We start from the raw sequence: 13740 nt of genomic DNA, 5'->3' as shown, positions 1-13740 counted from the left end.
ACGGTCGTTGACACAATCCTTAATGAATTTGAGCGAGTAGAAGGTCAAATACAAACTGTGTGGCAGGAGCCCAAAAAAAACACCACTACTCCATTCCGCTCGCTAACCGGAACCCCCCTGTGATGCTTTTTACTATATCTTCGTTAGGGGGGCTTCAAATAGAGCTAGTAAAATTTTGGCAGCATTATTTTTAAGCCTGCCGAAATTATACTCCCCCTATGATCTCAGCACTGCAAGGTCTGAATGTCATGCAATTTATGTTTCATACATGTCATAGTGTGTACAGTTTGTCCTGTGATGCATTTTCTTATACCTTCAACAGGGCGGCTTTCAATGGGCGGAGTATAATTTTGGCAGTATTATTTTTAAGCCTGCCGAAATTATACTCCCCCTATCATCTCAGCACTGCAAGGTCTGAATGTCATGCAATTTATGTTTCATACATGTCATGGTGTGTAGAGTATGTGCTGTAATGCATTTTACTCTATCTTTAAACAGGGGGGCTTCAAATGGGGGAGTATAATTTTGGCAGCATTATTTTTAAGCCTGCCGAAATTATTCTCCCCCTATCATCTCAGCACTGCAAGGTCTGAATGTCATGTAATTTATTTCCCATACGTCATGGTTTGTACAGTATGTCCTGTAAATCATTTTATTATATCTTTAAACAGGGGGGCTTCAAATGGGGGAGTATAATTTTGGCAGAATTGTTTTTAAGTCTGCCTAAATTATTCCCCCCCTATGATCTCAGCACTGCAAGGACTGAATGTAATGCAATTTATTTTACATATATGCTATGGTGTGTAGAGTATGTCCTGTGATGCATTTTTCACTATCTTCAACAGGGGGGCTTCAACTAGGGAAGTATCCAGTCAAAACTAATTCCATCCTTCTGTCTTCCTCAGACTGCCCACCTGTCTGACCCGATACCAATTGGCTCTTCAGGAACTCATGTCTCCGGTCGGCCAGATTGTTGGAAGTTTCTGAAAGTCACCCACCACAGTTCAGCTGCCCATCACCCAGTTTATTCACCTGCCTTGCACTAGCTGTTTACTCTCCACTACTAATTTCATTAAAGTTTACATGAACTCTAATTGCTTTCATTACTCATATTTCTATACACATGGATATATTAAACCTGTCTTTTCAAGAGAGAGAAACTGTATCAGGGTATTTTGTTTAGAAATTACATTTTAAGATAAAAGTGTAAAGTGTAAAATGCACTAACATCTTGTTTTCAACATTTCCAAAGTGTTTGGATTCATTTGTGTGTTGGATGTATTAAAGTCTGTTTTTGAACGATTCAGGCTAAGAGATGCGTTTCTCTCATTCAGTAGAGCATTAACTGCTTCTAGTGTTGTTTTCAACTGAAAACATCTGTTTAGATCAGAATTAAGTTTATAAGACCTAAAACACGTTATAACTGTGTAAAACTTTTATTTTAAGTGTTTGGGTTCATTTGTATGATCAATTAATTAATAAAGTCTGTTTTTCGACGATTTAGGCTGACAGAAGCGTTTTGAGAATAGTTTTGAGCTCCAATCTCACTCCTTAGAGCGAAGTGTTGTTTTGTACTGGAAACTTCTCTTTTGATCAGAAATGTTTTTTTAAGACCTAAAACACATTATGACTGTGTAAAATGTACCATATCATGTAACAAATGAACCCCAAGTCTTAAGAGTTTTTTATATGTTGAATCAGAGAAAACCGTTGTACGCTTAGTTTTAAGCTCCTCTATCACTCCTTCGAGCGACAACTTCTTCAAGTGTTGTTTTGTACTGAAAACATCTCTTTCGGTCGGAAATGAGTTTTTAAGACCTAAAGCACATTATAGTTGTGTAAAATGAACGAACATTTCGTTTTCATTCTTTCTTTAAGTGTTTGGGTTCATTTGTATGTTGAATGTTGCTGGATAAAGCGTTTTACACTTAGTATTGAGCTCCTCTTTCTCTCCTTAGAGCGAAAGCTGCTTCAAGTGTTGTTTTGTACTGGAAACTTCTCTTTCGATCAGAAATGAGTTTTAAAGACCTAAACCATGTTAACATGTATTAAAAAATATGTCCTTAGGTTACTTGACTTGTAAATAGTGTTATGTTCTCTTAGCGACACTAGAGGGCGCAAGAACACAAAACATATGAGTAATGTGTAAAAGCTCATGTTGTTTCGTTGGCACAATGGACTTCCCGTAGTTGGACACTTTTATGCAGGAGAGTTTCACATGTATAAGTCAGTCTACGTACAGCCCAACTGGCAGATGGTCACGTTGTATCGTTCTGTAAAATAAATCAGCAAAAATGAAAAGAAGTCGTCAGCTCCTTCCTAACGCATCGCTAGCAGCAACACTCTGCTGTTAGACTCAACAAACCACATTTTAACTATGTAAAATGTACCACATCATGTAATAAAGAGTTGGGGTTCGTTTGTATGTTGAATGCTGAAAAAGAATTCACGCTGAGAAAACTGTTTTACGCTTAGTTTTGAGCTCCTATTTCACTCCTTAGAGCGAAATCTGCTTCATGTGTTGTTTTGTACTGAAAACTTCTCTTTCGATCAAAAATGAGTGTTTAAGACCTAAACCACATTTTAACTGTGTAAAATGCAATAACATCTTGTTTTCAACAGTTCTTATGTGCACTCTAAAAATAATATACTGGATCTACTTAAAAAATGATGTAACAATTGGCATGCATCGTTTTGCAATCCTAACTAGAATCATGGATTTTAGAATGTCGTTTTGCAATCCCAACTAAAAGGTTGTTGAGAAAAAGCTAAGAGACTTGTTCCCACCATCATTTTATTAAAAACGTTAAAGATTTATTCATTTGAACCTACCTAATCCATGTAAGAATTTCTTTATATTCAGGCAAATATATATTTTTTAAAAACATCACCTTTTTTATTGGTTAAAAATGGGCACAACAAACTGTTGCATAATAAAAGACATCTGCATAGTACAATATAAAATATTCCAGCTGATAACAGCTACTAAGAAATGAAATTGTTTATTTCTTAATTAGCAACTGAACTTTACGAGCTGTTGTTTTGTTGACATTATTTTGTACTAGCTTTCAGTCCATCCAGTTTGAGGAGTAACTTTTGAAAAACTTCTAAGGTATGCCTCAGTTGTCTTGGGTAGCTGAGATTAAGGGCTTATATAAGCAAGGCACAAGAACTTGGTATATCCAGTCCCCTCAGGACTTCTGTTCCCCCTATCACGAGTGGCACTGGCTGGGGCAGCTTTGTTAACCATAATTTTCATAACCTTCCCAGCAAGTTGTCTGTTCAGAACTTCAGCATCCTTATAGAAAAAAAACAGTTAATATTTCAGTTTCAATGTTGCTGTAGTTACCATAATGTTTTAAGGTAGATAGCAATTTCATTTTACCCACAAAGTATTCCTTAAAGAGATCTCCTATCTCCGAGGTAAACCACCATGCAACGGAGTGCAACTCCTCTGCGTCTTTCAAATAAAATGTTAAACGTGGTCATTAAAAAAATTATGTTGCACTACGAGTCAGGTTTGAATTACTGGTTCAGAAAATAGTCAGACAAAAGCAATCCTGGGAAATGGTGTGAAGACTTCATTGGATACGAGAGGCCTCGTGACATCTAAACTTATTATTAAGGGGGCTTTCACACCTACTTCCTTTGGTCCAGATATTCTCGTTTTTCAGTCTGGTCTGAACCCAAGTGTCAGGTGTGAAAGGGGTCAATTATAGATTTTACTTGTGTGCGCCTTTCTTGTCACCTTACATGATTCAACATAAAACTGACAGAACATAAAATACATATAGAGACAGAATATAGAATACACAGGGAAAAAAGTACAGAATAGGATTAATAATCACAAACCATAAGCAACTTTAAACCGATAAGTTTTGAGTTTAGACTTGAAATGTGGCAATGAGTCTATGTTATGATGAATAGGTGGGAGTGAATTCCAGAGCCGGGGAGAAGAGCGGTTGAATGCTCGCTCTGCACCCCAAGACGGGCAGTAAGAATAGTGAGATAAATAGAATAAGAGGATCTGAGGGTACGAGCAGGTGTAGCAATGTGAAGAAGGTACGAAAGATAAGGAGGGGCACAATTGTGAGGGGGAGTATTTTATAGTTGATGCGATATGGGATAGGGAGCCAGTGAAGCTGTTGTAAAACAGGTGTTATATGATGGATTGAGGGAGTCTGGGTAATGACACGGGCAGCTGCATTTTAAACAAACTGTAATTTATGTAGTTTTTTTGTGGCAGGCCAAAATAAAGAGAGTTACAGTGAGGTAACCAGACTGTGGACCAGATTAGTTGTAGTGTGAGCAGTAAGAGAAGGACAAAGACGATTAATTTTTCGGAGATGGAAGTAGGCTGACCAACTAGTGACATGGGATCCGAAGGAAAGTATGCTTTTGACAATGACACCCAGACTCTTGACCTGAGGGAAGGGAGAGATTGAGGAGTTATCAACAGGAATGTAGAAGTTATGAGATTTACTTACTGTTGATTTAGTACCAATCAACAAAAGTTCTGATGTATTGCCAATTTAATCAAAGAACATTTACACTGTAAAAATGTACTGTTAAATTTACAGTAAGTAAATTAGTAACTAAGTAGTTAACTAAAGTAAGTAAAGTAACTGGCAGTAATTGACAAGTAACTTACTGTGAAATAAAATCACAGTACCGAACTGGCAGTAGTTAAGAGTAATTTATTGTAAAAACAAATTTTGTCAAATTAAATCACTGTTAAAAAAATAACTGGCAGCAGCTGAATAGTAAATTAACCTTTAAAATTGTTTCGTGTATACTGTAATTTTGTGTATAGTTGTATTGATCAGACTTTCAAAAATAAAGCATTGTGTTTTTATCTACATAAGTTTTTCTTTATGTAAAGAAAATGTTCTTTCTTTTCACAACAGAATGACACCTTACTGCTTTATTTTGAAGTCAGTATTAAATCACTGTTAAACATAAGCCTTTTTTTATACCATGTAGTGCATGACATTTTTTATTGTTCAACAAAATCTGCAGAGACACAGCAAACAATTATCATTAACTATTTTTTCCTCAATATGTGAAGAACAACAGTTTAATCTAATCTTGTTTTGCCAGGACTAAGGTCCTTATAAAAGAAATGACGCAGGGATTCATGTCTGATGTCTTCCGCTTTACAGTTCTTCCAGTTTTCTTGCTTGTCTTGAACTTTTCACTGCACTTGGTGGAGTCAGGATTCATTCTGACAAGGAACCAAACAGAAATTAAAATAAAAGTTAATGTTCACAATCACCAAACTGGTATGTCAAGCACATCATGTTAATAAGAAGCTCTCAGGTCAAGTCACTTTTCAAACTTCTTCTTTTTCTACTTCTTCTTCTTCAGGTTGTAAGTGTGTTGAATCCAAAATGAATCCAAATGACTACTGCCCCAACGTTTTATTTTAGCGAGACAGTCAATGAGGGATGAAGGTGAAAGTGCAACATTAGGTTTTGTTGAGAGGTAGAGCTGGGTGTCATCAGCATATCCTGATATATAATGTGATAACACTATGATGTGTAGTTTATTAGCTTCCCATAGACATCATATACTATGGGGGCTTCCCTACTAGCCCACTGCGCTCCGGAAAACCAGCAAACTGATTTTCCCTTCACACACGGCCAGTGGCCTGTCTCCTCATTAATAATACAGATTAAAACAATTAATCGGGGCTAAAGCCCCAGAAGCCCAGGCCAGGCGATGCCCCTGAGGAAATTTAAATGCTAACACTTCTTTTCTATTTAATTGTGATGAATGGTGTCTTGACAAGTGCGATTTAAGGCTACCCCATGTTCTATATCAAACTTCAAATCAAGCGTATAGCGCTTTTTACAAATGATGTTGTCACAAAGCAGCTTTACAGAAACATGATCAAAGGGCAAAGAATCAGGCAAAACATTAAACATAGAAAATACAGAATACAGAACCCCCAGTGAGCGCAGAGATAAGGAAAAACTTCCTCAGAGCTGGAGAAGGAAGAAACTTTGGGAGGACCTAGACTCACATATAAGGGGGGACCGTCTCAGTCTGGCCGGACAGGGGACATTAGAGCCTGAGGGTCCAGCATCCCTCGGGTCAGACAGGTGGGCAGTAGGTGACTCGGAGGAAAGCAGAGAGATGTAATTCGGTTTGACTGGATTTGTGTAAAACAGAAAATATAAAACATTATCAGAGTGTAGCTAATGACTCCAGCAGATCTGAATAAAACAGCCTAACTAAAGTGAGCGAGCCAGAGGGTAGCATAGACACGGACGCACCCTGAAACACCACCATTCACAAACCTGAGTGATCGCGTGCAGTGAGCGAACAACAGCACCCAGCATCTAAGTTTACCACAATTCCCTATATCCATGAGAACTTTATAGTCCATGCGGAATTTAACTGGCGCATAACAATGACAAACAAAGGCATACACTCATGCAGGGATAAGGCATTTCTTAGCCTGAGCTCCTCTCTGACTCCTTTGTGAATACAAAGTACATTTAAGAGCACTAACAGTATATTTAAAAAAGGTCAAGAATACTAAAAAAGTATATTTTCCATTTCCTATACTTTAGAAAAGTACACATAAAATATATCTTTTTCTAGTAATACATCTTCAATTATACTTTAATGTGTTGAGGTGTAGAAAAGCTGTTCTAGTAACTGGTTTAGTAGCTGTACTGTAGGTACAGTTGGACCTTTCACTTTTAAAGATCAAGAACCTATGTATAATTCTTAACAAATTAAAATATTATTATATTATTATAATAATAATATTATATTATAATAAAATTACATTTGCATTTCTGTAATAACTTTAAAGTGAATGTGTTTATAATATTGTGAAAGTAAATAGAAGGTGTAGTATTTAAGTTCTTTACCTCTGGAATATCTCCTCAAGATTTATAATGAACATGCCCCAGGGTTAGTGCCAGAAAGTGTGTACCTGTTTAACAAAGCTCATGTAGAGTATGTTCATTATGAATGTAGCGGGCTCAGTGGTTTAATACCTGGTGCTAATTGAGATGTTGAAATATTTTTAATTGGGCGCCAGTTATTAAATTAATTTAATTAGATTAATTAATCAAATTAATTAATCAAATTAATTAATAACACAAGACATCTCAGGGTGTGGTTTCTACAGGTGACAGAAATTTTCATAACCAAGTTATCCAGAAAAACACACTGAAATTACAGGTTTTGTAAAATAAAAATATTTTATTAAATCACACAGATATGAGTAAATAATTCATTAAAAAGTCATAATGTAGCCATTAGATATCAAATCATAGTGTAGAATAATAAATGAGAAATAAAAGAACAAACACGTTATAATACTGGTATGAAAGGAATAAAGATTAATAGAACTATTAAGTGAATATTTCTAAATAAGGGTCTAAATGTAATGAGGTCAAACTAATCAAATGAGAACACTAAAATAAGTAGATAAGTAAGATATTTTACGGCCTACAAAGATCATCCCTTTCGCCAAATAACTAAAAATTAATCTATACTAAGAAGAGAGTTAAGAACAATAACCAAACTAGACTTGACCAACCAAAACACCAATTACCGAGAGAAATACCCAAACTGCCTTACTCTGAGACGTCTACAAAGGGGGGTCCCCATCGGTTCGGTCCGCTGTTTAAACCTCTTGTTCGGCTGACATCCTGCACCCCTAGAAGGTCCGGTGTGGACCCATCCGCAGGGTAAAGATGGTGCTCTTGTGGGCCAGCGGCGCACCTGGACGACACCCGCTTCTAGTCTCTGCACAGGGAAGGCCTTCCCTGGAGCTGGATCGGCTGGCGTACTCTCTCGGTGATCCGTCGGTTGGTCTAGTTGGTTTACTGAACTATATTAACTATCTTGGCAAGCAGGAGAACTCCGTAGATCATAAAATAGCCTAGTTATTTAACTAGGATAGCTAATATTAATATACTTGAAGATTAAATGCACTAGTCTAAGAAAACTTAACTTAAGATGACTACACTAACAGTCTATCCTTTCTCCATCTCTGGGCTCCCTAACCTCTCTCCTCTAACTGTTTTCCTCAACTCATCTTCTTCCACTCCTTCTCTAACTCCAACTGCTTCTCCTCCAACTCCTCCGAACTAAACTCAACTAAACTCTACTGGACTCCGGAAAACTGGAAACTCTGAACTGTGTCTGCCCAGTTTAACTATTAGACTCTGTGGCCTGTTTGGCCCGCGAGCTATGATTGGCCCTGTGGCCCAAATGTCTGTGTTTTGATTGGTCTAGGAGCAATTTCAAACTTTGGCAGGGAAGATCTTATGCACAAAGGGCCATAAAACCCCCCCCTCACATGGTCAACATGCTTCAGCTAGTGGTCTATTTTTCTAATATACCAAACCAAAAGAAAACTCAACTAAACTGTGGATCAAAATACATTCTTCAGCATACCAGTTTGTGAGGAAAAAATTAGGAAACAACAATCTTACAATTGAATCACAATAAATGTAATATATATATATTTTGCCCACAAACAGTTTTGTAATACTCAAGATAATCTTAGGAATACAATGATGGATGGTACTCTATCAGAAAGAGATCAAGAGTCATGTTATTATTTAAACCCAATTAAATCACTTAAAAGATAATACATGGTTAAACCACTGATAACCAAATAAAGCTAAATTATCAAATGCTAGTTAAACCTTGTTGATTCAGACTTGAATGTGTAGGAAAATTTTATCAGGACAAATACAAACACATATACCATATACCAGACACATATACCATTATTTAGTAAGCATTCTATAAAACACCTTTTTTTATATAGTCAATTTATATGTATTTTAAGCAAAATCTTCTTAGCAGAGAAATTCCTCTTCTCTGCTGAGTTTAGATAAGCGGCTGGCGTCGGAATTTACGACCGTGGGGGAAGGAGTTCTTTCTGCACCCTACAGAATTTGAGCCTGCAATGTTGAAAAATGGAATCCCAAGCTTAGAACATTTCTCTTAATTTCATTAATCTTATTTCTAAGTGATTGCAGAAATAACTAGGCACAAACCCCTAAATTGGTACAACATTTGGTGAATTAACAATTTCCAAGGCATTAATTAAGTTTTGACACTCTCTTAAGTCCGCAGTCCCGTCCTAGTGATGGTGTTGCAAATGTTCCCAATGTTTACATTAACTCCGAGGTTTATGACTTGGAGGAATGTAAACTGAATTTTACCCTAAACTCGCATTTAGGGCTCTTGAACAAGGTTGAGTGAAGAAATAGTCAGGAAATGTCATTTTGAAATTTAAGGTTGTTTGAAAAAAGATTATTCCAAGGTTTCTAGAGTGTTCTGTGGGGTGATTGTGAAGTTAGAACATTCCTTTTAGACCATAAGATGGGGGGTAGTGTGTGTTTGTGTCCAAGCAATGAAGAAATCCTCTGGTTAATCCACTACATTCCCCCCCCCCATCGATCGATGGGCCACTGGACGTTGGGTCATCGGTCGATGTCAACGTGGATTTCTGTAGACAGAGCATGTTAGGGTACATCTTTCATGCAATTGGTGTCCTGTTGGTCATGCTTTCTTAAGACAATCTACTACAAGGTAGCTGACAGAGTTTTTGGTCTAATAGATTTCTCTGATGATCAGTTTTTTTGTTGTAGCTATTGGCTTTTGGTTCTGAATAGAATAGTTAATTTAATGTGATAGTGTGGCAACAAGCATATGAAAGGGTCACAAATAGTTTGCTAGCTATTTGTTCCTTTATAACTTTATCAAGACAACCTACCCATAAGGTATGCTTCAATAATTAGCCACTACTTAGTCAACAATTGAGAACAATATAGCGGAGCAAACGTAGTCAGAAGGGAAACAAAATATGTTTTGGGCACCTGAAGAGAGGAGAAAAAAAAAAAATTGGCACCCCCCCTTCTCCACGTATTTATTATACTGCTATGCTAATGGTTTGAAATGGTGATTCAAACTCTAGGTTTAACAAAATATCCAATTTGTTGTGGGTTATGCTACTCGGATAGGTGAGTTCCAGACAATGAATGTGTGGTACGTTCTCAATTTAACAATTGCGTCAGGCCAGAAAATGGTGGACAATGAACACTCAGTGTGTCTAAGTATTTGGCCCAGTATTATGATTTAACCTAGGGCATTATTGGTCCCGACTTGTCCCATGGGGCTTTTGCATAGTTTAATTGGGTTACAGTGAACTTGTTTGAGAATCAGTTTAATAAAACACTGACGATGCGGGATTTGGTTCCAGATGCGAGGCAGTTTGTCTGCCTTTGCCTGAGGACCAAACCAATGAGACCTGAGCTCGCGAATTGTTTTGCCAGTGCTGTGCTGGGACCTCACCAGTAGCTTGTCAGCAGTGTAGCACAATGGTTGGTATCCAAGCGTGCTTTTTCCCAGTTTTGGGTGTTTCCGCAGTTCACCGCTAGAACGGTGAGATATACCAACACCTGAGAAAGTGTGGTTCAGCGAAAAAGTTGTGGCCTGAGCCATTTCAATAGGGTCTGGGGGACGTCCCCCCCATCTGGCAAATGCACCTGCCACAGTGATGAGATGTTTGTTCCTTCGGACAAATTTCATGAGTCTTTCGACCCAATCCATTTGTGGAATTGGCCATATACCACACAGATCTTCTGAAGATTGGGGCTGAAAACACACTAGCCTTTTTCCAACAAGTGGCAGATATGTCAATTGTGGGAATGCTCGGTGTGTTTCCCCCATCATTTTGTGGTCCACCCATGGGTGATCGAGGGCCTGGGCTAGGCTCTCCCCCCCATGGCGCTGAGGCACCACGAATGAAGATGAAGCGTGTGTATCTGGGGCATAAACAAACAGGCCCTTGAGCATCCTGAAAGACGCACAGTAAGTGGCAAGTGGATCAAGGTGAAATGCCAGTGTTCTGAAAGAAGTGTTGTCACATGCACCAATTGTCATGTTAACTTTCCATTTGATTTGAGCATTCCGAAAAGCACATCCATCTGTGTAGATGGTGGGAATGTTTTTACATTCATAAGAATCCAAGGGACTGTGTTTGTCTGGAACCACTGGTGCAGGAACAAGAAGAGAACAATCCTTTTGGTGCACGAACAGAGGATCACAGTTAGTCCGTGGCAAGGAACCTGCAGGTGGTCTGTGAACAGCTGACTTGTCAGCCCCTGGAACAAACATTTCACCGTTGACCATTGTGTTAAGAGTGAATGACTTTCCAGCTTTTGGGTTGTACTCATCTACAGCCGTAGAGGGAGTCAATGCCCATGAACAGGTGTTTTGTTTTAGAGTCATGCTAGGGGACTCTGAAGATGGTGGTTTCAGAATCCTGACAGTGAGCTTCTCATTGATTCCCGTGGAATTTGAAGGTTCAATGAGCTTGTGTGGCTCAATGTTGCTAGCAACATGATAGCATTGAACTCTATCCTGTGCCTTAGGACAGGGCAGGGGTTCGCAAACCTGTGCCCAGATTCTACGATGCTGAAAGTCAATCAATGGTTTGAACCGGTCAAGGAGGTCTTTGCCAAAGAGCAATGGGACGTTCTCCAATGGAGAAATGTGAATTGGATGGGTGAGGCTCATTGGACCGATGGCAACGTGCACCAGGGCTGCAGAATGCAGAGTGATACCAGTGTGCGAATATGGTTGAAGGTGAAGAGCACACTTTTTCAGAGGTATCTCTTTGTTGTTTCGGCGGGCTGTCGCCCTCACCTGGTCAAAAAGTGAATTTGACATTAAAGAAATGTCTGACCCCGTGTCCAAAAGAGCTTCATACCCGAACACATCTTCCAGCCAGGTGGCTAGGTAGAATTTTGGTGTTGAACCTTTCTTGGTTAAGAAACCCAAGAATTGTTTAGGTGGTGGATCCTCCAGGCTGAGGGAAGGAGCTTCCTCAGTGTGGTTGTCTTCATCGTCTGGCTGTACAACCAAGGCTGCATTGGAGTGGATGGATTTCGCACCCCCCCAAGCAGGTTGATCTGGAGCATGGACAATTGGCAAGAATTCAGATTCAGCATTGTCCTGCTTGCGTATTTTGTTACGAAATTGTCTGAGCAGACTGCCGTCTTTAGTGCTCAGGTTAGTTGGATATGTCTCATCCTTGTGCCCTTTAGGTGGACACCAACGTTTGTGGTGCTTTGGGCTCTTTCTCCTGAGCGGAGATTGAAGTTTGCTGGAGCTCTGTGCTCGAGCATGGTGCTGTGAGTGTTTGCCATTCCAACTGCGTTTTATCCTACCTTTCCTTCGATAGGAGGGCTTTTGGTCACTTTGCTTGGCCCAATGTAGGGACGAGCGACGCCAAGAGTGGAACACTCTCGGGTTTTTGTGGTTTAACTGGGTCTTAGGTGGCATTGGAGCCTTGTGTGCCCCTTTTTGCTTGACGTGGGAGGACTGCTCATTAATTATCAGAACGTCATTTGACTCTGATTTTTTATTAATGTTTTGTTGGAACATAGCAAATCCTCTGAGAGCCAAATCACGCAGCTGCCGGCTTGTTAGCGTACGGGGGCAGGCTGCGACTCCAAAAAAGTGACTGGTGGAGGGATGGAGGTTTCTCACGAACAATGTTTTGAAAACTTCCTCTTCCTCCATTCCAGGCTCATTTCTATAGCCGAAATAAGCGTGCCTGAGGCGGTGATAGTACTGTAGGGGTGTTTCCTGGCGACTCTGCTTTATTGCAAGAGCTGCAGCAAGGCCGGTTTGAGCAAGGTGGTTGGAGAACTCATCCTCCAAAGCCTTGCAAAGAGCAGGATAATCTCTCTTAACCTGGGGTGGTTGGCGCTCAATGAAACGTCCAACTTCCCGACTAGAGGACACCTTAATGAGGTAGATTTTATCATTTACCGTGGCCTTGGGGAAACGGCGTAAGAAGAAGTCAATGTCGCGAAGATACTGGTGGACATCATTAGAACCGTCCGGTTCTGGTTCAAAGCGTGGGATGTTACGCGCAATTTTGTCCAAATCTCTATCAGAGGGTGCTTGAGGTTGCACAGAGGTCCCATATGGCTGGGAACACTGAGTGAACCTTGGTTCTACTGGCGCTTCAGCACCTTTAAGGGAGACTAGAGGGAATGTATTTGTGGATGGTTGTTGCTTAAGATCCGGAACCCCAGGGGTTCCTGATTTACCAGCTGGATTGATGGGGGAGTCTCCCTCCATCATCAGCTCAAATGTTAACTCTGTTTGGTCCCGAGTTAATTTTACTGCATTGTTAGCATGTGCTAATTCAGTTTCTAGCTCAACCTGTTTTGCATTAGCATGTTTTAGTTTTTCCTGTGACTGAGCTGCAAGTTGGGTAGCTATGTTGGCTTCCTTTTGAAGCAGCTGCACTTCGGTTTTGAGGTCTCTTTGGTTCATTTCAGACTGTACAGTTTTGTTCTCTAGGTCTGCAACTCTATCATTTAAAGTCACAATCTCTGCTTGGAGATTTTGAATGGTTTTGGAGGAAGCAGCAAGTTGATCCTGTGACAACAGCAGTTGTTTCCACAGTATTAGGGAAATCGGATCCACTTGTTGCTTGCCCTCAAGGATTTTAGATACACACTCATTGAGGCTTTTGGCAATTAGTGCATGGAGACCCCCACTGTCCATTTGTTGGACTGGGATGGTAAGTCCTGGGGGTAAACCAGCTGTAAGCTCTAAAAGAGCTTTTTCGGTGGCACACATTTTGATTTACGTAAGGCACGTGGAATCAAACAATTTTGATGACAAACAAGTTTATTTTATGTTCGAGTCAATTAGCATTTTGCCTTTGCTAAGAAG

The 13740-nt window shown here is 39.6% G+C and overlaps 1 protein-coding gene across 15 annotated transcripts in view; it reads left to right on the top strand.

The window, feature by feature from the left end:
- Positions 1-13740, top strand: part of mffa (mitochondrial fission factor a) — a 583551-nt gene that overhangs the window by 256010 nt on the left and 313801 nt on the right. The window contains exon 3 of one of the 15 annotated variants that reach the window (XM_049467403.1): positions 906-1427. The exons of the other annotated variants lie outside the window; for them this stretch is intronic. The gene's annotated coding sequence lies outside the window, so the exon portion shown is untranslated. Of the gene's footprint in view, positions 1-905; positions 1428-13740 lie in introns of those variants that run through there. 15 annotated transcript variants of the gene reach the window in all.

Source organism: Astyanax mexicanus, chromosome 18 (genome assembly GCF_023375975.1).
Source record: "Astyanax mexicanus isolate ESR-SI-001 chromosome 18, AstMex3_surface, whole genome shotgun sequence".
NCBI classification, from domain to species: domain Eukaryota; kingdom Metazoa; phylum Chordata; class Actinopteri; order Characiformes; family Acestrorhamphidae; genus Astyanax; species Astyanax mexicanus.
The sequence above is the reverse complement of the archived record's forward strand: the minus strand, read 5'-3'. Positions and strand labels throughout refer to the sequence as shown.